This window comes from Schistocerca americana, chromosome 1 (assembly GCF_021461395.2).
Source record: "Schistocerca americana isolate TAMUIC-IGC-003095 chromosome 1, iqSchAmer2.1, whole genome shotgun sequence".
Classification (NCBI taxonomy): domain Eukaryota; kingdom Metazoa; phylum Arthropoda; class Insecta; order Orthoptera; family Acrididae; genus Schistocerca; species Schistocerca americana.
The window spans coordinates 1131102504-1131127101 of NC_060119.1; the positions used below are offsets into that span (position 1 = coordinate 1131102504).

Below are 24598 nucleotides of genomic sequence, written 5' to 3' on the forward strand. Positions count from 1 at the left end.
GGAAATGGTGAAGGAACAAAGAACGCTCCTAAACATGGTCAAGATAAGAAAAGTAGATTCGGTGGGACATATACTACGAGGATACGAGATTCTAACTACAGCTATCGAAGGCGCAATGGAAAGACAGAAGAAAATGGGAAGGAGAACAATAAAAATGCTGGATGAAATGGGTAGAGGCAGACACCAGACCAAGAAGCAGTTGGTATGGTGCTGCATCAAATGGAGACAGCAGTTGAGTCAGGAATCTGTCAACAGACAGGTAACCTTAAGGTGATGATAAACGGAGGCAAAAATTTACTTCTTTGTATCGTTCAGTTTTCTCTACATCAGCTAACGAAGAGTAAAAATAAAATTTCTAAAAGAAATATTTATATTAAATTTTGAGCGATGCTGTAACCGAAACGCACAGAGAACAGTATTCTTTGGAATTTTTCTTTTGCATGAGCCTAACTTGTCGTAAGAATAAAAGACAAAGCACCGACTTTTATTCTTCACAAATCCAGACTTTTCCGCTCCTAGTACTGTGTTATCAGCTGTACATCGAACTCTGTGCATGATGTGGAGGATACCGATCAATTATTGAGAAGAAAACTTGTCACTAAGGAATTAGAAGGTAGGCGATGAGTAAATCCAATCGGGCGGAGTTTTTTGATGCCGACACTAATGTTGTCTAGCTAACCTTACTGCTCGTACGACTACATGTCGTCCAGGAAGAGTTCATAGCATTATACGGAAATTTTAGTATTTAAACCTCATCTTCTGTAAAACACAATGTATATCTTTTTCCTGTTTACTTAAACATGCTTCGGCACGTATGTGTTATCCACTATGGGTTTCGGTTTATTTCTGTAAAATATCATACAAAGTTCATGGTTGCTTTTTCATTTTAAGTCTAAAAGCTATGATATGAATATTTTTTAACCTTTGATTGCTCAAATGAAATTACCTTAATTGTGAAAGAGAATTAGTACAAGAGGGCTTGCATTTATGACTTTTATGGTTTTACAGCATATCTTGTAGAAAGTAGCCGAGGTAATATACTTAAGGAGTTGTTAGTTTTGAAATACTTTCCCTAGTTGTGGTGTATGTCTTATACTTACACTTTTCGTCCTCTTGTGCTCGTTTCATGTATTTTGCTCTTTGATTGTAATTACGCACTATTTTTCACACTTTTGGGATTAAACTTATATCGCCTTACTCGTCGAGTCACGCTATGTAATTTTCGCCGTTCACTTGTTCATGATTTTGTTTTTGTGGGACTAATTTTGGATTTTTATGCGAGTTTTCGTACTGCGTCTTCTGAGGGGGTAAATGTATTTGATTTGTGTAAGCAGTAGCACGCCACTGTATACACGTGTTTTGTGGATGTAGTGCTACGAACCGTCCGGCTTTTTCCGGACATGTCCGGCTTTTTGATGTTTTCTTTGTCAGTCCGGCATTTTTGTTTTTCAGAAAATGTTCGACTTCCATTTCATTATTTAACGAATTTCAGTGTAGCGTAATTGGACTGAATTAAAAGCTGCACACACGTGGCTTTTATATTTTTCATAAGGTTCGTTAACAGTGGTGTAACTCAAGAAACGTTGCATTCATAGTCTACGTATACGATATGTCGATTCGAGATATTGTAGTTTGTCAAGCATTGTCTCGATATTTTCTTGCTCTGAAAAAGAAGCTTGCTAGATAATCGTTTGAAGGTGGGTTTTTTGTATGTTATCATGTTTAGAAGTGCTGATTCATTGAGAATTTTACTGAAGTACTATCGCTGTATGTGACTGCATTGTACTAACTTCTTCTCAGGTAAATATTATTGTAGAAGAAAAAGGCAAAGCAAGTTATCAAACAAAATACACTTTCAAACGAAACGTCACTGTAAAAGATTGAAAGCTACTTCAAGGTAATTGCGCTGTATTTGTAACAATGTAACAAATGTACTTTTGTGTAATACTATATCAGATTTTCAATAAATTATTTTCCGCTCATATTGAGATTAGAGCCTGTTTATTACTTGTATGTGTAAAATACAAATGTTTTGTCAACTCTAAAGTAAAGTTATTTAAAAAATGTCCTACCTTTAATGAAGCACTGTTCTGCCTTTGATAATTTTGAGTTGGTAATCCTGTGGGAATTGGGAGTGAAGTGTAATGTTCACTATCATAGGTTCATTTGGAACGCGCTTAAAATACCACGAACACCATTACTGACGCTGTACGAAACCGCAGCTAAGCGGTCCGTGATGCGAAATGATAACTAAAAAGAAATGTCTTCAGAATAAAGGAAACAGGTTGGCCAGCTGTACCGTAGCTAACTGTCACTGAAATTCTCAAATCAATTTTTGATTCTAAATAAATTAATGCTGCATGTGGATAGAAATGTGCGGAATAACGTTACGCTAAAACTGTGGTAAAGTAATGCTTGGTTATTATGTTTCCGTTGAACTGCTTTAACTAAATACGTATTGTGTATTAGCGCCACATGTGCGTTATTTTATTTACTTGGTCTTTGTGTGATCAGTGTAGCCATGAAAGAATATATTCTGCGTCTCTTGTGCGAGCAGAACTTATTTGCACTTTAAAACAGTTAAGACAGTCACTCATTCCACGCTCATAATGAGGATATGAGAGAAACTTGAGACTGACAAATCTTTCATTTTTCACACTATGGCCATGTTGTCTTACACATATTAGGCCAGAACCATTGTACAACTTTAGATTGTTTGTGTAGCAGTCTAGAGCTAAGTGAATTCACGGGAGCCTAGACGCCTATCATAGGCAGTTAGTAAATAACCGTCACGTTTGTTTGAAACTGAAGAGTTGCCGGGAAGACGTTCTTCGTCGGTCTCCTTGATGTTCATGCAACTGATTTAGCGCCAGATAACCTCTTCTTCCAAAAACCTCATCGGGACGAAGTTGTCCGCCATGCTTAGTTATCGCAGCATTGTCACATTGCGCCAGATTTTTCTCGAATATCGAGCACAAGACATAAACAGGATGCGTACAGCTGTTCATGGTTAATCTTGGCATTATCTCCAGCGTATTTACTAAAGGCTTCCGATAACTTGCAAGGATTTCTTATCGTTTTGTTAAGCTCGCTAAAATCTTTGAGCCATATGCAGTAGAGAGACAGTATGCATGCTTAAGTTGTTTTCGTAATCACAGATCGAACGAATGGGAAAATTAAATATTTCACTCTCGGTATTCTTTGCTATGCTATACAATCATATTTGCGCAGTCTTTCTGCTTATTCAGCGTGTACGTAAAATGTGTATCTTTGTCACGCGTAAGTTACTAATACTTCTCTGCACATTGTATGGACTAGGTTCTAGTTGACTGTTGACGATTCCGCATGATGCCACAGAGCTAGCTTTTCTCATAATCCATGTAAGCATGATAGGTTTTATTACATACGTTGTATCCGTGAGCACCCACAGGAGTGTTACCATAACAATGAAACATAACTACAAATTCCCTGCACTTGAAGGTGGATTCTCAGCATACGAAAAGTAATCACACATAAATATAATTTTTTTGTGATCGAAGGCAACCTACATGGGTCTCTACCTTCAGTTATGTGGACACCAGGAAGAAAACACCACCCATTCGCGTAGAAATGGAATCGGAAATGAAAGAACTGACACTAAAATTGCTCAAGTGAATCGTGAAAACTAATTGCCGCTCGACTTTTTGTGTTCCCAGTTTCTATGTAGGCCATTTTTAAACGATGAACAGATGATGGCAGAAAATTGAATTGTTAGTTTTGCAATCCATTTGAGTGTTATGCAATAAATATTATTGTACAGTGTCGGTTTGAGACAATATATTTATTTATTTTATTGGTTCGTCTTGACTCTCAAGGATCACAGGTTACTTGTTCCGTATGTCTTCTTTTTTTCCCAACATATCTTCATTCTCTCGCTCCTCTCTGCTTCCGCGATCTTAATTTTGATTCTGCTGTCAGTCCATCTGTGACCTTCCACCGTACTCTTAATAGTGTCCACCCATTCTGCACCGTCCCGTCATGATTGTTTTCGTTTACTCCAATTGTTTTCTAATTCCTCCTGACTTCTTTGATCCAGCTGCTATCTGTTCTTCTTGGTCAACGTGTTGTCCTCCATCCTCATCATGTGTCCGGCAAATCTCAGTTTTTTTTCTTCCGTATGGTGGTTGAAAGTGGTTCAACACTCATGCCTTGACCTAATTATCCAGACTTCGCCTTGTTTTTCGTGGCCCAGATGTCTCTCAACATCTTGAACGTTCCTCATTGTCAAGTCGCATACACGTGCCTAAGATGGCCGACTCCGTTGCGTAACGTGCGGTATTTCTGATTGTTTCAGTTCGGCGTTGCACGGCAGATTTCTCTTCCATACGTTGTCAATGTAGCACTTGGAACATGTCTATTATGTCCTTGTTGGTCAGTAGCTAGTCTGTTTTACTTTTACCCAGGCAACGGAAGTTGTTCACATTCTCTACCACTTGACCTAGAAACCTTCCAGTTCGTCTCTCATTCAGAACCTTGGTGATACTGTATGCTATCTTGCGGTCAGATTTAGCTCCAACTACTGCAAAATTTTCCAGTGCCGTCTTCGCTTCTTCGTCCTCGTGTAGCAGGGACATACCATCGGCAAAGGGCAGGCAATCTACTGTTGAAACGTCCCCTTAGAAAAATTTATGAGTGACTGTGCTCATAAATCTCTCACATTATTTGATTTTCAAACAACTGAGCAGAACTGAACGTACTCAGACATTTCGCTTTTTACCTGTTCTGATCAACACTAAACTGACACACAATATTTTTAGCGCAACGCAATTTGACTTTCAAAAATCCCTACAAAAGAATGGCCCTAACAATAACCTATACCTTTCATGAATCACGTACGTCACAAAAATCTTCGTTACTCGAACTACTGCAATACAGCGAGCGCCAATACTGCCAACTAAATAAAAGATTCAAACTACTGAAGGCACTAACTACTGATAGGCATAGTTAGCAAATGAAAGATTCTGATAGAGAACAAACAATGTATTTACCTTAATAGTATTCAAAAGTCATAATATAGATCAGTTGATGACATCCAGTCTTACAAATTTACTGTCTCTGATGGACACACGTCCAGATCATCCGCTCTCAAAACTCCGCCATCTCACTCCCCACATCCACCACTGCTGGCGGCTCACCTCCAACTGCGCAACGCTACGCGCTGTTAACAGCCAACTAACTGCCCAACACTACAATAGCAAATATATTCCAACAATTCCAACTAGCCACAGACTGCACACAGCACAGTCAGTGATTTTCATAGAGAGCGCTACGTGGCGTTACCAACATAAAAACCTAAACAGCCTACTTACACTTTGGTGCTATGTTTTATTTTGTGCACAATTTGTAAACATTCAATAGTCATGGGTTTGTTCTCCTGCCTCCTTTGTTGGACCTGTTCAGCCAATAGAATGTTCAGTCCATTTCCTTGACAAATGTCTGAAGTTATGCATATTCACCTTTCTGTAATTTTTTTTGTACATATTTCTAATGTTGTGATCGGTTTCTGTTTCATGAAAACATTTATATTTACTTGGATTTATAAGGAATAAGAGTAGCTATATCAATTTTATAATTATTGCTATAAATAGTCGCAACTCCTCAATCAAGCAGTTTATTTGTATGCTACTAGATTTTAGAAGAAAAAATTCTGCAGAGTAGAAGCTCTTGTCCAGGAGAAAAGATCTGCGATTGCATTAAAAATTTTGTTTCCGTCTATCAGACTTCTTTGCCACTGGACAAATGTTCAGAGATTTTTGTGGTTGCATACTGGACACATTTATAAGCCATTAGCAATAATTAAAGAAATTTTCTCTTCTCTTTTTTTAACCTTGTACACTACTATTTATGGCGAATTTCATTAGCGAATGCGTTTGTTATGAAGGTGCAGACAGCATGATCTAGTAGATAGTGTCGGAAGTTCCATGCGGCTTTTCGCGGATGATGCTGTAGTATACAGAGAAGTTGCAGCATTAGAAAATTGCAGCGAAATGCAGGAAAATCTGCAGCGGATAGGCACTTGGTGCAGGGAGTGGCAACTGACCCTTAACATAGACAAATGTAATGTATTGCGAATACATAGAACGAAGGATCCTTTATTGTATGATTATATGATAACGGAACAAACACTGGTAGCAGTTACTTCTGTAAAATATCTGGGAGCATGCGTACGGAACGATTTGAAGTGGAATCATCATATAAAATTAATTGTTGGTAAGGCGGGTGCCAGGTTGAGATTCATTGGGAAAGTCCTTACAAAATGTAGTCCATCAACAAAGGAGGTGGCTTGCAAAACACTCGTTTGACGTATACTTGCGTATTGCTCATCAGTGTGGGATCCGTACCAGGTTGGGTTGACAGAGGAGATAGAGAAGATCCAAAGACGAGCGGCGCGTTTCGTCACAGGGTTATTTGGTAAGCGTGATAGCGTTACGGAGATGTTTAGCAAACTCAAGTGGCAGACTCTGCAAGAGAGGCGCTCAGCATCGTGGGCTAGCTTGCTGTCCAGGTTTCGAGAGGGTGCGTTTCTGGATGAGGTATCGAATATATTGCTTCCCCCTGCTTATACCTCCCTAGATCACGAATGTAAAATTAGAGAGATTCGAGCACGCACGGAGGCTTTCCTGCAGTCGTTCTTCCCACTAACCATACGCGACTGGAACAGGAAAGGGAGGTAATGATATTGGCACGTAAAGTGCTCTCCGCCACACACAGTTTGGTGGCTTGTGGAGTATAAATCTAAATGTAGACGTAGATGCTTAACTCCTTAAAAAGGCTGCTACAGGATGAGTGTGCGATTAGTTGATGCACTTGTCCTGTTAAACAAGAGTCTGGAAAAACGTGCATTAAGAATAAATAATGAAGAGGATCAAATTCAGCTTGCGTCTCACATCTTTGCGTATTTTTCGTTCTTGTGGAATGCACTCGCCGTCCTTGATACAATATCTGTGTGGCTTCAGCATAGCGCACTTACCGTCAAGCCTGGTAAATTTCTACCATCTCACAAGGATAATTTTTGCGTCCTCGCTGCTGAAGCTGACAAAACACGTTCCCATTGCCTTGACTGCGCGAGATAACTCGGCAGTTGGATAAGGCAAGGTGGCACACAAGTTATATAAGCTGTCTCTTTTGAATTTTACACGTATTAATGTTTATTTAATTATTCAGCGATCGGTCTCATTAAGGGAGGCGAGTTAGAACAGATTACGTCCGACACAGAAATAACCCGTGTTCCTTTCGTTCGCGGCATTTCTGTAATTAATGGCCATCGACGTGGTAATTACACAAGCTTTACTCTTTGATCAATGCAGACCCTTTGTAACACCTTTGTAATAAACATAGTTTATTGGTTCCCGACCATGAAGGTACCTAAATATGCCTTCCACACCCACACGTTTGTAATCCACAATGATAATTTGTCATTCCGGGGAAGTCACGATTTAATTGGTCTTCAATCCTTCATTGATACTGGATTCAACTTTTACTACAGTCTCCTACAGGTAATTGGGTTGGGGTTGTTATGGGGAAGGAGACCAGGCAGCGAGGTCATCGGTCTCATCAGATTAGGGAATGATGGGGAAGGACGTCGGCCGTGCCCTTTCAAAGGAACCATTCCGGCATTTGCCTGGAGCGATTTGGAGAAACCTACAGATAATTAATCTACATAAATTCTGATCACTAACTTCAATTCTACTCACATTAAAAAGCTAACATTCGTTTCTTCTGCTTAAATTATGTATAGGCCCTGTTGTTGTTGTTGTTGTTGTTGTGGTCTTCAGTCCTGAGACTGGTTTGATGCAGCTCTCCATGCTACTCTATCCTGTGCAAGCTTCTTCATCTCCCAGTACCTATTGCAACCTACATCCTTCTGAATCTGCTTAGTGTATTCATCTTTTGGTCTCCCTCTACGAGTTTTACCCTTCACGCTGCCCTCCAATACTAAATTGCTGATCCCTCGATGCCTCAGAACATGTCCTACCGGCCGATCCCTTCTTCTAGTCAAGTTGTGCCACAAATTTCTCTTCTCCCCAATTCTATTCAGCACTTCCTCATTCGTTACGTGATCTTCCCACCTAATCTTCAGCATTCTTCTGTAGCACCGCATTTCGAAAGGTTCAATTCTATTCTTGTGTAAACTATTTATGGTCCATGTTTCACTTCCATACACGGCTACACTCCATAAGTAGTTTCAGAAAAGACTTCCTGACACTGCAATCTATACTCGATGTTAACGAATTTCAGTTCTTTAGAAACGCTTTTGTTTGCCAGAGCCAGTCTACATCTCATATCCTCTCTACTTCGACCATCATCAGTTATTTTGCTCCCCAAATAGCAAAACTCATTTACTACTTTACGGGTCTCATTTCCTGATCTAATTCCCTCAGCATCACCCGACTTAATTCGACTACATTCCGTTATCCTAGTTTTGCTTTTGTTGATGTCCATCTTATATCCTCCTTTCAAGACACTGTCCATTCCGTTCAACTGCTCTTCCAGGTCCTTTGCTGTCTCTGACAGAATTACAATGTCATCAGCAAACCTCAAAGTCTTTATTTCTTCTCCAAGGATTTTATTTCCTAACCCATATTTTTCTTTTGTTTCCTTTACTGCTCGCTCAGTATACAGATTGAATAACATCGGGTATAGGCTACAACCCTGTTTCACTCCCTTCCCAACCACTGCTTCCCCTTCATGCCCCTTGACTCTTATAACTGCCATCTGCTTTCTGTACAAACTGTAAATAGCCTAATGCATAATTCTACCAGACGGCTTCCTCTTTCATTCCTTACCCCCCCCCCCCCCCATTCCACATTCACCTACTACTTTTCCTTCTCTTCCTTTTCCTACCATCGAATTCCAGTCCCTCATGACTATTAAATTTTCGTCTCCCATCACCATCCGAATAATCTCTTTTATCTCATCAATTATTGCTTCAATCTCTTCGTCCTCTGCGGAGCTAGTGGGCATATAAACTTGTACTACTGTGGTAGGCGTGGGCTACGTGTCTATCTTGGCTACAATAATGTGTTCACTGTGCTGTTCGTAGTAGTTTACTCGCTCTCTTGTTTTTTTTTTTTTATTCATTATTAAACCAATTGACTCTATAATGATCAGAAGAAGGTGGCATTGTCGACTTTTGCTGTAATGATTTTATTAGTTCATTACCACCGAGCGAGGTGGCGCAGTGGTTAGCACACTGGACTCGCATTCGGGAGGACGACGGTTCAATCCCGTCTCCAGCCATCCTGATTTAGGATTTCCGTGATTTCCCTAAATCGTTTCAGGCAAATGCCGGGATGGTTCCTTTGAAAGGGCACGGCCGATTTCCTTCCCCATCCTTCCCTAACCCGAGCTTGTGCTCCGTCTCTAATGACCTCGTTGTCGACGGGACGTTAAAAAACACTAACCTAAAAACCTAAATTAGTTCATTACTAGTTTCAGACTTTTACGCTATTCTGAAGTGATTTTGTACTAAATAGAATATATTATTTACCTCCACCAATAGAAGTGTAATGAGGTGAACGTACACTTCTTGGAAATACATCTACATTCAACGGAAAACTACCCTATTCCATGCGTATTGAAATGACAGCCTCTTTAAATCTGCATCTACTGTTGTGTTGGTTCACATATACTATCCTGTTGGTTTGACAGCTTGGCCTTTACAAAGGTACTACATTGATCGAAAAGTAAGGCTAAGTATGGAATAATAATTTCAATTACAATGGCTCATTATTTATGAGTGTATTTAAATAGTGGTAAGAAACAGTAAGAAAGAAAATAGTATCGAAAATAAAATACAATAAAAATGTTAAAAGATATAGGGATATAAAATTAAATTTTAACTGTAACTTTACTGTGCAGCTCATTTCTGATTGGCCGTTAGCATACTGTGGCTGGAATTACCGTGAAATTTTTGCATCTGTAGATCTGATCATAAAGAAGTGCATCTCGTTGATTTTTTAAATGACTGAAAACTTCGATTTCTTATAAGATATTCATTTGCTTCCCTTTCTTAGCATAATGCAAAATTCGGAGCTTTCCATTAATGTTTTCAGATGTATTTTTATCGTTTAGAAGGTGTAGCTCAGAGGCACTTGCATTGTTATCAAAATGGTTCAAATGGCTCTGAGCACTATGGGACTTAACATCTGTGGTCATCAGTCCCTAGAACTTAGAACTACTTAAACCGAACTAACCTAAGGACATCACACACATCCATGCCCGAGGCAGGATTCGAACCTGCGACCGTAGCGGTCACGCGGTTCCAGACTGAAGCGCCTAGAACCGCACGGCCACACCGGCCGGCGTGCATTGTTATCCATAGTTTTTATGTGCTCTTTCAAACGTAACCGGAAGTTCCTTGCAGAAACAAAAATTCTGTGTGATTTCAGTCACATTCCGCTAACGACCGATCAGAAATGATCTATACAATACGATGAAATTTAAAATTTAATATTATAAAATTAATACAGCAGTAGCTGAAAATGCCACCTTCTTCTGATATATCGATTGCTGTGGTTCCCGCTATCGAGAAAATGTTATTATTAATTAATAGCCACTCGACTTTTTAACTGAATTCTTCATCTGAACGCCCTATTGAGCTTTTTTGCAACTGATAGCCATCTTTACGATCTGACGAACACTTTGCATCTCCGAACACATACTTCTCATGCCCGCTCGTTACTTACCGGAACCATGGTACCGAAAGTTCCAGAATGTCAGACCCGCCGGCTGGCTATTGTTGACCAAAGAACACGAGTGGTACTCTTGTAAGGTTATCACACTGGACGTGCATTCTACAGGACTGCTATTCACATCCCCTTCTGCCCACCCAGATTCAGGTCTGCTGTGCCTTCCCTGCATAAGTTATACTGAATGCCGGGACGGCTCCTTTGAAGGAACCTGATGTATTTCCTTCCCCATACTTTCCCAATCCAAGTTTGTGCTCCATCGCAAATCTCTAACCACATCGTGGCTGACGGGAAACGAAACCCAAGTCGCCCCTTAATCCTTTCTTTGGTGGGTATAACAACAGATTCGGACTGTAGAAATACGGGGTTCTAGTCTTTGACCCGCCATTCTTCAGAATTTTTTTCGTTTTTTTCTCTTCCGCAGACTGAGGCCGATATCTGATACCAGTAGACTTCTCTTGGCTTTCCCTGTGCCCATCTGCTTTTGTGTCCTCCTTGCTTCGGCCGCAATGTATTACTTTGCTTGCAACGTAGCAGAATTCCTAGGTCTACTTCGTGGTTCCCAACTCTGATGTTATATTCATCGCTAATCACATTTCTGTTTCTCCTCATCACTTGCGTCTTTCTTTGGTTTAATCTCAGTCCATAATTGCATCTGAATTTAATATAAGTGCTGGTTACATGGACAGTGTCTATTCGAGTAAGATTAATAAAAATCAGTAGGGAAAAATGCCACTGACTGTACTCGTCTGATTGGAGAAAACAGGAACAGAAAAATATCTATTATTCACTAACGTTGCATCACTTACATACAAAGCTTTACATCTGTTTATGATAACAGATTTGCTGCAATATTTTCATGTTTTGTAGTTCTTATATTGACTGACAGAATTAAAGTTGATAAAATGTTTTTAAAGTCAACATTTGTTTGCGTTGTTTGTGCATAGTGTACTTCAGGTCCAGGATTTAATTAGATGTTTGTGTGAGACAGGACTGTATCAGGTCTGTCCTCGTCTCTGCCGACTGACTCTTCAATGTGCAGGCTTACCAACTTCACAGCTGTGCTGCCCCCTGTACAGACCGAGAAAGTGCCAACGTCTTGTGAGAACTTCTTTCAGATCTTTAAATTCCTCCTTTTCATTCCCTCCCTCTAGGGTGCAAAAGTGATGTTTTTCTCTTTATGCCCGATACATTTGATGTATAGATGATGCTTTAGGGTGGATCTTATATGGCACGGTTTTGAATATTTGACAATTTTTCTTTGGATACCCTCAGATTGGTTTAATCCGTGTAAAAATGAGCTGTGTGAAATTTGGGCTCAGTAGAATAAGAGGAAGTGTACCCCTGGGCAATGAAAACCGGAAAAATCAGGAAAAAAGAGAGTAGAAGCATCAGCTTCACAAAATATTACTTCTGGATGATAAATTCTTTCATTAGCTAATGTAGGCCGGTTATTTACTTCACTTTCCTTGACTAAACGCGTTGTCTTCTCACAGACCACATTGGTCGAGTGACGTGACGGGTCAGTGACCCCAGGATAGGGGGGGGAGGGCAGGGGGAGCGTGAAGAGAGTCATGCCGTTCCTGTATGCGGTTCAACCAGGACCACTCTTGCAGTCCTTCATTGCTAAGGCAAGGTAGCAATCGCAGTAGTACAGTGTTTTCGTCTTCAGTTCGTTTGCAGGAGATTATATACTTGCTTCGGTGTTAACTTGCTAAGAACAGCTAGAAGTAACGTTCTATTGGTCAAGCAAACATTTACAATTTGCAGTTGTGGAAATTATCTGTGCATCAAAGTGGCGCACTAGCTGTGTGGAAAGATGTGATTTGTGGCAAAAAAGTACGCTTTTCGACACAGGAGCAGAGAAACTGCATACAAGAATTAGAAGCCTTGTATTAACAAAGTGGTGGCAGGTACAAAATTATACTCGAAGATCGTCGCAGATTCAGAAGCGAAAGGAAGCGGAGAACATAGGGCATGCCAATGATTTAAAGACCATTACTGTTCAAGAAGGTAGCCAGACATTTATCAATCAGTATTTGAAAGGAAGGTCAAGGTTGGTGCGTGGAATAAATGATCGCGGTATTTCTAACTTTACAAAAACTGAACAGCCATTTATGCTACGGTACCTTTCTCTTGTTCTGCCTTCGTGGCTACTTTTGATCCTAACTAACCGCCTACATAAAAAAATGAAAGTCGTCACTAAACTGAATCATGATGAAAACATCAAAAAGATGAAAGTAGAAATCGATTAAATCTCGAAAATTATCAATAACGGGATGGAATAGTTTGGTTCTAACTTACCAGATTTCATTTGAGTGACGAGTTCAAGACAGATTCAACGGAGCGACACGAAAATAAATACTTTGTCAATGATAGTTATTAAAATCTGAAAGTCTTCAATGATTCAGCGGAGAGAAGCTTGAAGCACAAGGAGGATCGCAAAGAACTATTTACCAAATATGATGAACGGAAGCAGCACGTTCTTCAGGTTTATTCGTGTATTCTCGGACATTTCCTGTCCGTATAAAAAGATTTTGTCATGGAATAAGAATTTTTAAATGTAAACGTTCGCCGATGAAATTGTAATTCTGTCAGAGACAGCAAAGGACTTGGAAGAGCAGTTGAATGGAATGGACAGTGTCTTGAAAGGAGGATATAAGATGAACATCAACAAAAGCAAAACAAGGATAATGGAATGTAGTCTAATTAAGTCGGGTGATGCTGAGGGAATTAGATTAGGAAATGAGACGCTTAAAGTAGTAAATGAGTTTTGCTATTTGGGGAGCAAAATAACTGATGATGGTCGAAGTAGAGAGGATATAAAATGTAGGCTGGCAATGGCAAGGAAAGCGTTTCTGAAGAAGATAAATTTGTTAACATCCAGTATTGATTTAAGTGTCAGGAAGTCATTTCTGAAAGTATTCGTATGGAGTGTAGCCATGTATGGAAGTGAAACATGGACGATAAATAGTTTGGACAAGAAGAGAATAGAAGCTTTCGAAATGTGGTGCTACAGAAGAATGCTTAAGATTAGATGGGTAGATCACATAACTAATGAGGAAGTATTGAATAGGATTGGGGAGAAGAGAAGTTTGTGGCACAACTTGACCAGAAGAAGGGATCGGTTGGTAGGACATGTTCTGAGGCATCAAGGGATCATCAATTTAGTATTGGAGGGCAGCGTGGAGGGTAAAAATCGTAGAGGGAGACCAAGAGATGAATACACTAAGCAGATTCAGAAGTATGCAGGTTGCAGTAGGTACTGGGAGATGAAGAAGCTTGCACAGGATAGAGTAGCATGGAGAGCTGCATCAAACCAGTCTCAGGACTGAAGACCACAACAACAACAACAAATGTAAACGCAATTTTATCGTCATACTTGTGTGACAAACATTATCTTTAGCCGCTTTATAGACTCTATTATTACAGTTAATACATTTATTTCCTGTGTACTACACCTATCTTTATTTTTTTATTTTTTTTGTATTTTTGGGTCTGTGACTGAAACCGGTCGATATTTGGGTTGTAAATAAAGAAGCAGTCGATGGTCAAACACGCATTTTGTACATTAATCAGATACCTCTAAACAATAGTTTTTGAAATAAAACAATCAGCTCTTTAAGCGATTTTTCATGCCTAGGGGCACGACTTACTCTTTTCCATTGGAGCTCAAATTACACACAACTCAGTTTGTTGTACAGTGGAACCAAACTAGAGCACAGAACAAAAAAAAAAGTCACACTTGAAAAATAGGAATCACCATAACGAAACGTAGATAAATATACTTACAGTACTGCATCGCCGTGTTCTTTAGTGTGCCTACCACATTCGCTCTGGTGTGTTACGCTGAATATTATCTCAGCGTGTCGGCACAGTATTGCTTAAGGCCGGACAAAGTACTTCTTCATCGGCTTGTACGAAATGTTACAGATAACTTAACATGACTACCTGAAGACGACAATAAGATGCTACCGTCTAGAAATCTGGACGTAACTGGCACAAGACTCACGCATAGCAACAAACGCGATTTTTGACAATGTATCCTGTGCTTATTGAGAACATGTACTGTACACGTCCATGCCCCCCGTCGTATACGCTTCTGTTGAGTGACTACGGGCGGAGAGATCCACCTGCATCCGCGCAGATTCCTTACTTACGCGTTGTACTGTAATACGCAATACCTGTGACTGATAACAACTGCGACGCACTGATGTTTGGAAAGCCCCCACCACTCGTTACCCACGCATGCAATGTGCACGTAAAGTGGTACCCCCGTTATCGAGGCCTGTCTGGTGGGGCATCGTCCATACATGGATGTCCACATGGGTCGGCGGAATGCAAACGCCGCGTAGCTGATACGGGCGCACCGGATTTGTCCAGTTTTAACAGCGGCGCCTGCAGGCGGGAGAGACAAGCGCTGGCCTTGAACTCTCTGGCGAGACACGCACTGGTGCAGTGCTCTTCACGTGCTGCTGCTGTGCGTGGGCAGACGCCGCGATGACGTGTTGGCCGCCGCCACCACCAACTGCCATGCTGTATCTGAGCCAGCCGTTCGAACAGACCCACGTCTTGCAAAGTATTTATATCACGCCATGCAGAGGAATGTCGTTAATATACCTGTACAGAACTGTATCTGAACATCGGCCCGTTAGCTCAGTTGGTTAGAGCGTCGTGCTAATAACGCGAAGGTCGTGGGTTCGATCCCCCCACGGGCCAATTTTTTTTTTGTTTAAAAAAACTTTGCAGTTGCTTTTAGTATTGTATTTATTATGCGTTTTTGTTACTTTACTGGCCATGTAAAACAATATTCAAAGAACGAAATATGTGCAACTGCTGTAAGAGGCATTCAGAATGCAAGTGGTGCAAGTCCAGAGAAAGAGTTTCCGAGATGTCGGAAGATAAATATATATGGGATTAAAAAAAATCAGCATTAACTTAATAAGCATATGTTTAATTTATTGTGAAATAGACAATTATACTTCGCTTATTCCTTGCAAAACGGAGTATATCGAAGAAACATTGGAGGCTGCAACAATGTTTGAAACGGAAATTATGGACTTGCTTGAATAGTCTCCTGAAAATAAATACAAACAAAGTAGTACATAATATAACAGATCCGTGTTGAATATGTCCATATCCATTCTTGTATTGATTACATACGCCTACTTATTCGCTCATAGAACAATTCATCGTTATCTTCAGACTTGGCGTCATTTTCAGCAAACTGTTGTTGAGGTGTTTTTGCAGTGCAAAGAATGTGTTTAAAGAAACGGTGCTGAATTGGAGAAATAAAAAGCAGCAAATCCAATATATTCTTCTCCTTTGCGTCCGTAACTGTACGTCGCTGCTTGTGTAGAGACTGTCTTGTTCTGGAAGCTGACATGTTGCTCGTCCTTTACTTTTCTTTGTCAAGTTAATTTCAGGGAAATGTTTGTCAGGATCGAGGCTATTGTGGTATCTAAGTGAATATACATATCCTTTTCGTACCTCAACCACTAAATGTCTTGACAGTTCAGTTTGTGACCGTCAACGGTTTTCGTCCTGTTGGAATGACTGTTTCCAATTTCTTTGTGGATAAAATGTCAGTATGCATCCTGTGAAGTATTTTAAAATGATTTTTCTTCTCTGTTTGTTTAAGCGGTTATCCAGTTATCTGGCGAATAAATATGGGTTGCCTCTACTCTTTGCTTCGGTCAAGCCAAAGTCGGCATCGTTTGGTAGATGCTAATGACCTGACACAAAAAAATTATTATCTACGATTTTGGATTACATACCAGGCTCTTGTAATAGTTTCTTCAAAGAAAGTGCCATTTTTATGTTCCGATTTTGTGCCGTGCAGCTGTCGTAATACAAAATCACCTGCTTACAATGATTAGCATGTTCCTTGAGATGCTTCGGTACGGGCGATGAAAGATCATGTGACCCACTTCCTCCTGCTGTTTCATCCCACATATACATAAAATCATTTTTCACTAGATGAAAGTTTTCCCAAGTTGTGGGCACACAGATTCCTGTTGTAGTGTGCTACTGACTTGGACAGTTTTGGAAACGGGATTGCCTTCTGTAGATCAAAGATCAGTACGTACAAGTCATTTGACATATTTGCTGCATCTGATATCAAATTCTTCATAGCCTGAGGAGTTATTCTTAAGTGCACTTCTTTTCTGCGTCATGGACAGCAAAATAGCTTCATTCTGTTCCACTGAAATCTTCATGTTAATTTCATCATAGAAACTGCACGTGTCTTTTGATGCTAGCTTGAAATGGAGATTAAATTTTGTTGAAAAGATATGTTAACAGAATTTCCGTCTTACTGGTGTTCTATGTTCTTTATCACATCTGTGGATGTACACTTTGGATTTGGGTTTAAGTATTCTCTTTCGGAACTTTTATTTCTTTTGTAACGGCTTTGATAGGCTGGAAATGATTTGATAAGTTCCATAACATCCGTTTTATCCATTTTATTGCCTGGGGTCTTCTTGCCATGAGTGTCTACTACAGCACAAACGTCAAGCTTTGTTATGTAACGTTACAGTCGTCCATCGGATATCCGAAATGTGTTCAAAAAGAATGCTTTTATAAACCTGGACTCTTTGGTTTTCCATATCTAGGAAACAAATGACGTTGACTTCTGATTTCCATAATCATTTCGCACTCATCTCCTTTGCGCGCAGGATGATTGCACCGATCCTGAAGACAAATATTTTGCTGTGAATAGTCACCTACATTCCAGAGAGCATAAAACAGTTTCCGTTGTTCTTGCAGAGCACTTTAATGGACATGTAGAGACTCAGTAACACACTTTTCCTTTAACCAGCTGTCTTTTCCTGGTTATACACTTATGTCTGATATTTCGGAGAGTTTTCCTTTTGTTGGTCTTCCAGGTCTCCACATGTCGTGTATGTTTTCCTCCTCTCTGCTTTAATGGTGACTGACCATTCTCTATGATTCCCTATCTCAGCCGTACAACAAAAAATATAAGAAAAATAGCTATTACAAACACCAAAAGTAACATTAGAGAAACGCATTGTATTGCATTAGCGGACGCCGGCCGGTGTGGCCGAGCGGTTCTAGGCGCTTCAGTCCGCAACCGCACTGCTGCTATGGTCGCAGGTTCGAATTCTGCCTCGGGCATGGATGTGTGTTGATGTCCTTAGGTTAGTTAGGTTTAAGTAGTTCTAAGTCTAGGGGACTGATGACCTCAGGTGTGAAGTCCCATAGTGCTTAGAGCCATTCGAACCATTTGCATTAGCGGTTTCAAGACAGGTTATGTTGTTGTCAGACCAGGTGTACAAACGGTATAAGCGATTAAAAACGTGAACTATGTTTCGCAGTACGTTTTGAATTGAATTAGTTTACCTTCATTTCCTTCTGAACAGTCGTCTATGTCCATAGTAATGATTATTTGGTGTAATGGAGCTACAACACTTTGAAACACGGGATGCAGTGTGCGCTTGCTTCACTTGTCGTCTGGAATAATTAACGGCTGTTTCAGTTGCCATGAAGAGTGCTACCATCTGACACAACTCAACCTCACTAGCGTGAAGAAAAGATCCGGCAATACAGAGAGTACCAGGCCTCTGTTCTCAAAACACGGGTTTTGAGTAGTTTCGCCACTCGCTCTCTGTTCGCCTCATATCAATGGTAGTTTCTAGAGAACTGTGAGTGCAGTGATGCCTAGTTTTCCTCTTACCCTACACAATATATTGGGGGAGTCGCATTGAGAAACTGCAGGATAAATGTACTAGTACCGACAGTATACGAGGAACCACAAACGCTGCGCCGTTCGTACCTGTACCAGCACCAGTTTACTTCTAGGTGTGGCTGAATTTCCCGCGGTGTGCTAACGGATCTGCTGAAACAGTTACTTCTTCTGAAGAAGTGCGCATTATGTTAGAGTTCAGAGACGATTCGAGGGGCGTTTGAAAAGTCCGTGCAAAGTCCGAGAGATGGCACCACCGGCGCGTGTCGAGGTCATGTTTAATTAGTAACATCTTTGGAAAGAACGCACATCAAGTTTCAGCCATATTGGTTTATTTCTTCGTGATTGGCATTCGTGAGAATCAAGGAAGTAGAGTGATTGTCAAAAAATGAACGAAAAAGAATTTCGTGTGGTCATTAAACATTACTTTATGAAAGGCAAAACGCCTCAGGAGACTAAAGAGAAGCTTGATAAACATTACGGTGACTCAACGCTTTCGATTAGAACAGCTGACAAGTGGTTTCAAATTTTTCGGAGTGGCCATACGGGCACAAGTGATGCTGAATGTTCTGGACGCCCTGTGGAGGTTACGACTCCAGAAATCATTGATAAAATCCGTGATACGGTGATGAATGACAGAAGAGTTAAGGTGTGTGAGATTGCTCGTGCTGTGGGCGTCTCGAATGAACGGGTATATAATATTTTGCATAAACATTTGGACATGGGAAAGCTATTCGCAAGATGGGTTCCGCGATTGCTCACGCTTGACCAAAATCGGAATCGTGTGAAGTGTTGCAAGGATGGTTTGCAGCTGTTTAGGAAGAATCCACAGGACTTTAAACATCGTTTCGTCACTGTGGATGAAACATGGATACATTACTATACTCCTGAGACCAAACAGCAATCTGAACAATGGGTTACCAGGGGAGAATCTGCACCAAAGAAAGCGAAGACCACTCCTTCGGCTGGAAAGATTATGTCGACTGTCTTTTGAGATTCGCAAGGGATAATCCTCATCGACTATCTGGAAAAAGGTAAAACTATTACAGGTGCATATTATTCATCGTTATTTGACCGTTTTAAAACCGAGCTGCAAGAAAAACACTGACGATTGGACCATAAAAATGTCCTTTTCCATCATGACAATGCACCAGCACTCACCTCAGCAGTTGTTGTCGCAAAATGAATAGAAATAGGATTCCAACTCGTTTCACATCCCCCATATTCTCCAGACTTGGCTCCCTCGGACTACTATTTTTGTTCCCCAATTTGAAGAAATGGCTGGCGGGACAAAGATTTTAGTCAAATGATGGGGTGATTGCAGCAGCTAATAGCTATTTTGCAGACTTGGACAATTCCTATTATACAGAAGGGATCAACTAATTAGAACAGCGTTGGACGAAGTGTATAAGTCTAAAAGGAAACTATGTCGAAAAACAAAAAAAGGTTTACCTCAAACACGTAAGTATTTTTTATTTTTGCACGGACTTTTCAAACGCCCCTCGTATATCAAAACCATTAAATTTGATTTCATTTTCAGGCCTAATTTGAAAGTTACTCAAATACACTCCTCCATTAGGTCTTAAACTTAATTTCTTCTAGAGTCAAAAAGTACAGTGTTATCAACAAAATGAACATGTTTCATGTACGTTCTATCACCACATTTTTCCCCCACTTTAGGGATGTGAAAACTTACTCTGATATTGAGAGTAGTTTGGTGGCGTCAAATCTCCTTTTCTGACCCCTATTACAAAGTCTGAATTTCCCACTGTCTTGATTAACAGCATGATGTATATACATTCTAAGGCGAAAAAACGACGCACCACGAAGGAATTATCCGAATGGGATGGAAATCGGTAGGTGTTATGTACATGCACACACAAACGAATGCATATAATTTCAGGAAATTCTAAGATTTATTCTGGACAAAGAGCTTCACAAAAATGAATAAGTCAGTAACACGTTGGTACGTGTTTGGTCCTTATGGAAGTAGTTATTCGGCTTGGCTTGATTGATAGCGTTGCTGGATGTCCTTCTGAAGCATGTCGAGCCAGATTCGGTCCAACTGACACATTAGATCGTTAAATTCCGAGCTGACTTGAAGGCACTGCCCAGAATGCTCCAAACGTGCCAATTGGGGAGAGATCCGGTGATTTTGCTCGCCAAGGTAGGGTTTGGCAAGCACGAAGAGAAGCAGTACAAACTATCGACGTATGCGGACGGGCATTTTTTTTGGCTGAAATGTAAGCCCAGGATGGCTCGCCATGGAGGCCAACAAAACGACACGTATGAGTGCCGCGGATGACAACGAAAGTGATTTTGCTGTGAAATGAAGTGACCCTGTCGGGCCAGTATCGTACCATTTTCCAGGGCGTCTCCACACACCTTCGCCTTCGGAGCTCAGTTCGAAACGAAACAAATTACTGAAGACAGTTGTACCCCAGGCCAAAGATTTCCAATTCATACGTGATGCGTCGGTTTTCTTTTTTTTCCCTGGAGTGGGTTAACAGTATACTAACATAGGTAAACATGTTGAATCACTTCTCATGGCTTATCGTCTGTTTGTTGTAAATCAGTCAAAAGTGTTCTCAGAATGTATGAATCCCACGTATAGATGAAATCAAAATTTATCCCACATTACATAACATCGATTTTTGAATATCCGTTGTACATAATCATTCTAGAGCCAGCTTGCAATTTTGCGTGATCGAAACCCTTTTTTTTTCCTGCGCGATCCATGAGAATGTCTTGCACATTATTAAGAGGAGACTAATAGGTTTATAACTTTTTTACATTTTTCCTGTCACCTTTCTTGTGAAGTAGTACGATAAAGAATTGTTCCAGATGTAATTGTTTTCCTCCGTGGACAAAAAAAATGGTTCAAATGGCTCTGAGCACTATGGGACTCAACTGCTGAGGTCATTAGTCCCCTAGAACTTAGAACTACTTAAACCTAACTAACCTAAGGACATCACACACATCCATGCCCGAAGCAGGATTCGAACATGCGACCGTAGCGGTCGCGCGGTTCCAGACTGTAGCGCCAGAACCGCTCGGCCACCAGCGGCTGGCCTCCGTGGACATTCTGTGACTAATTTTGCGAGCTCCTTTTGCATCACTTTCCCTGTTGCTTTATTCATTTCTATTGTGAAACCATCACCAGGCGCATTTCCTTTCTTTGTATTTAGTATAATGTTAGACACCTCATTTAGTTTTCTTCCAGAATGTAATTATTTCCATTACTATACATTTCGTGTTCTGATCTTATTCGCTGGGGGCTGTCTGGAAAGTGCTGTAATTAAAAGCATGGGTGGCTGGAGAAGAAACATTAACCCCACAGCTCAAAAATCCAAAGAGGAACACAGGACAGGAGTGTTAGAATTCTACATCGTGCTCTGTTTCTTTTTCAGTTGTGTACCGGCGGGACAAAACAGGACAGAGATCACACAAGAAAAACATGTATGCAGGACTCTCCTTAAAATAAGATGCAGTTTGTTAGGTAGAGACAGTCTTCCACTTCTAGATTCGGGCGAGTACCCACTGAAGCGGAACTCCATCAAATTAAAATTAAAAAAAAAAAATGCTTCACGAATAATCCAAGGAACAATATACACGCTTTTTGCAGCAAGCGAAAATTGGAGAGACAACAATTTTTTCATCGTTACGCAAGAGACTGCTTCAGGAACAGACCAAAAATGAAAATTCAAGATCGTCTGTGAACTGCTTCTTTGGTCTGCAAATCGAGTTGCAAATGATGTGTAGGGAGAAAAGGAACTGCTTGGAGAAGGGAATTGGGTGTATATTAGCTTCTCCATAAAAAAATTCTTCTGCATTATCGATCCTCCTTCATTTTTATTATATACTACTTGACCTGGCAACGCTTTGCTGTCCGCTTAAAGAAAGAAAACAGAGAATACACTTTTCTAATATGTGTGGGAATTGGATATACGTTCCTATATCCTTCTCTCCCCTTCCTCTGTCCATTTCCACCTCTCCCTTTCCTTGACCTCCTCCTCCTTCCCCCTCTCTCTGTCCATCACATCCTCCCTCCATCCCCTCCTTTCCCCCCTCTCGCCCTGTCCTAGACCATCACCTCCTCTCCCTTTCCTCTGTCCATCTTCTCCTCCACCTCCCTCTCCTCCTCCACCTCTCTATTCATATCCTCCTGCTCTCTTTCTCTGTCCATCTCCTCCTTCCAGTTTTCTACATACTTTTCTACATACTTTTCATTTTTAGAACGTAATCTTATTAGCAAAAATCTTCCATAGGCATGTATCCTTATGATAATTAGGATTGGCAGAGCAAATCGAAGAAACCATAAAAGATGTCGACGTTTCCAGTCTACATTCATATGAAGCACCTACTTCATACGTAATGTATACGTAGAGTGGGATGCGTTAGTAGCACTGCACACGAACTAGCTAATACTCGTTATGTGATTTCTTTAATATAGACTACTGACAAAGTTGCGGTCTAATTTTATGGCACAAACTATCCCTATAGTTGGTTCTTTTTCCATAACACACGTTGGTGCGATTCAGTGATCTTAGGCAACAAGCTGATGACGTAATAAACTGACCATTGCGTGGAAGCATGTGAACAGTTGGGGTTGCTGAGGCTTTAATTGCTTTCTCAGTCGTTATAGCCTCTGATGACGTCTCCAGTGTTAGGAGATGAAACTTTAGAGGGAGAAATGTGCCTTGGACTACTGGCTAATACTGATAAAAGAAAAACCACCAGCCGGCCGCGGTGGCTGAGCGGTTCTAGGTGCTTCAGTCCGGAACCGCGTGACAGCTACGTTCGCAGATTCGAATCCTGCCTCGGGCATGGATGTCTGTGCTGTCCTTAGGTTAGTTAGGTTTGAGTAATTCTAAGTTCTAGGGGACAGATGACCTCAGGTGTTAAGTCCCGTAGTGCTCAGAGCCATTTGAAGTATCTGAATTTGAACAAAAATCACCATGGATATTATTTCTTTTTTCTCCATTTTCTATAGGCTCACTACCTACACTTTATGTCATTTTTGTCTCTCTCTCTCTCTCTCTCTCTCTCTTTACTTTCCTGTTTTGTGATCGCGTGATTATGTAGAAAACAGAGCAATAATTTGCATTCTGACGAAGGATAGGGAAAAAAGACGTGAATGTGATTATACTGTGTGCCACTTCAATTTCGAGGGGTGTTTTTTTCGTAGTGACTTGTCTGTTTCCGTTGTATTGGAAAATGACTTGAGAATAAACCTTACGCCCGCATCTCGTGGTCGTGCGGTAGCGTTCTCGCTTCCCACGCCCGGGTTCCCGGGTTCGATTCCCGGCGGGGTCAGGGATTTTCTCTGCCTCGTGATGGCTGGGTGTTGTGTGCTGTCCTTAGGTTAGTTAGGTTTAAGTAGTTCTAAGTTCTAGGGGACTGATGACCATAGATGTTAAGTCCCATAGTGCTCAGAGCCAATAAACCTTACATGCAGCTCAATCGTTCCAGCAAATGCCGGGACGGTTTCTTTGAAGCGGCACGGCTACTTTCCTTGGCCATCCTTAACAAAAACAACCCGAGATTGCGCTTCCTCTCTAATGACCTCGTTGTCGACGGACGTTGAACCTTTATTTCCTTCCTTCACTTTTCCATATGCATCTAAACGAGTGTGGAAAACAGGTGAAGACTACCTGCCCGAACATCCGATATGAGGCGTCTGACGTTGATGTCGCCGAAACAAGCGCCAAAGTTTCTGTCCGATTCTCGAATGGCCGCGTACCCGTCTCTTCAGCTTGGAGAGCGCAAATTTTGCGGAAAAGGGCCATTATCGTGTTATCTGTCGCTGAGTCGCGCGCAACCAAGCGCGCTCTTTTGTGAGGCTCAGTGAATCTCGAGTGCCATTATGGAACCGCGGAAGCCCTATGCAGTCACGAGAAGGCTGACACGCGACCTTGAGACGAGGTCTGGCCCCTCCCTTACATAACGCGTTCGCCTGTGAAATACTGTCTCGCGTAACTTGGCGAAGCCGCACTAGAGCCGCTGCTGGCTCGTGTGTGTCTGGTACAGTGTCACGCGATAACGTCTTCCGCAGTGGACGCTTTCCAAAAGAGGAACAGTAACTTCTGTATACTTGCGACACAATCGCAGAAACATATAGATGTAGTTACTAGTTCCGATCGGGTGGTAGTCATCATAAGAC

The 24598-nt window shown here is 41.0% G+C and overlaps 1 long non-coding RNA gene and 1 other non-coding gene across 2 annotated transcripts in view; one reads left to right on the plus strand and one right to left on the minus strand.

Annotated features, from left to right (window-relative positions):
* The window catches only part of LOC124551217, a 31299-nt gene extending 16392 nt beyond the window's left edge, over positions 1 to 14907 (minus strand). Inside the window, exon 1 of the long non-coding RNA XR_006967796.1 lies at positions 14523 to 14907. This is a non-coding gene — a long non-coding RNA (uncharacterized LOC124551217). The remainder of the gene's footprint in view (positions 1 to 14522) is intronic.
* A 468-nt stretch (positions 14908 to 15375) lies between these two features.
* On the plus strand, positions 15376 to 15449 carry Trnai-aau. Its single transcript has one exon. It is a non-coding gene; the product is annotated as a tRNA-Ile (tRNA).
* Positions 15450 to 24598: the final 9149 nt, after the last annotated feature.